Source organism: Poromitra crassiceps (assembly GCF_964638095.1).
Source record: "Poromitra crassiceps genome assembly, contig: HAP1_SCAFFOLD_754, whole genome shotgun sequence".
Lineage (NCBI taxonomy): Eukaryota > Metazoa > Chordata > Actinopteri > Beryciformes > Melamphaidae > Poromitra > Poromitra crassiceps.
Genome location: NW_028151654.1, coordinates 26,625 through 27,220, shown reverse-complemented (window position 1 = coordinate 27,220; position 596 = coordinate 26,625).

Genomic DNA, 596 nt, shown 5'->3' with positions numbered 1-596 from the left:
GTTGCATAGCTGCGATATTTTACAAAACGAGGTGAATGTCAATTCACTGGTGCTGTATGGGCTTATTTTAGCCGAAATTGCTAAAAATAGTATGTGGTTGCATAGCGGCCACTCTTATTTTGAAGGCTAAACGTCCAAACCGGAATTCGGTTTAGCGGTCTCTCTCTTTCAAGATTCAATATATTGTCACTCCATTGTACAATTATGCAGGTGTGAAATTATTATGCTGGGGGGCTCCATTACAAGACATAGGTAGGTACAAAGTCACAACAATTATTATGATGATTTTCAGTCTCTTTCGCTATGAACGGTCCTGGGCGGAAACAGGCAACCGGCAGCTGGAAACAGGGAGGGAGGGTGTCATGGAAGCACCCACGGTCTCACCAGGAAACTCGTGAATAGAGAGAGAATAATATAAGCTTTATTTCATTTCAAACTCAAGTTCTCACCCTTAGCTAGTAGCTGCAGCAACTCTGTAAGATTCCAAACAACACTACAAAACTAAAGCCCACGCCTTAAAGACTGATGCCAACTCTGTTGTCTTTAATCAGAGAGAAGTAAAGGAGTTGACTCACGTAACGGCTGCTGCCGTCATA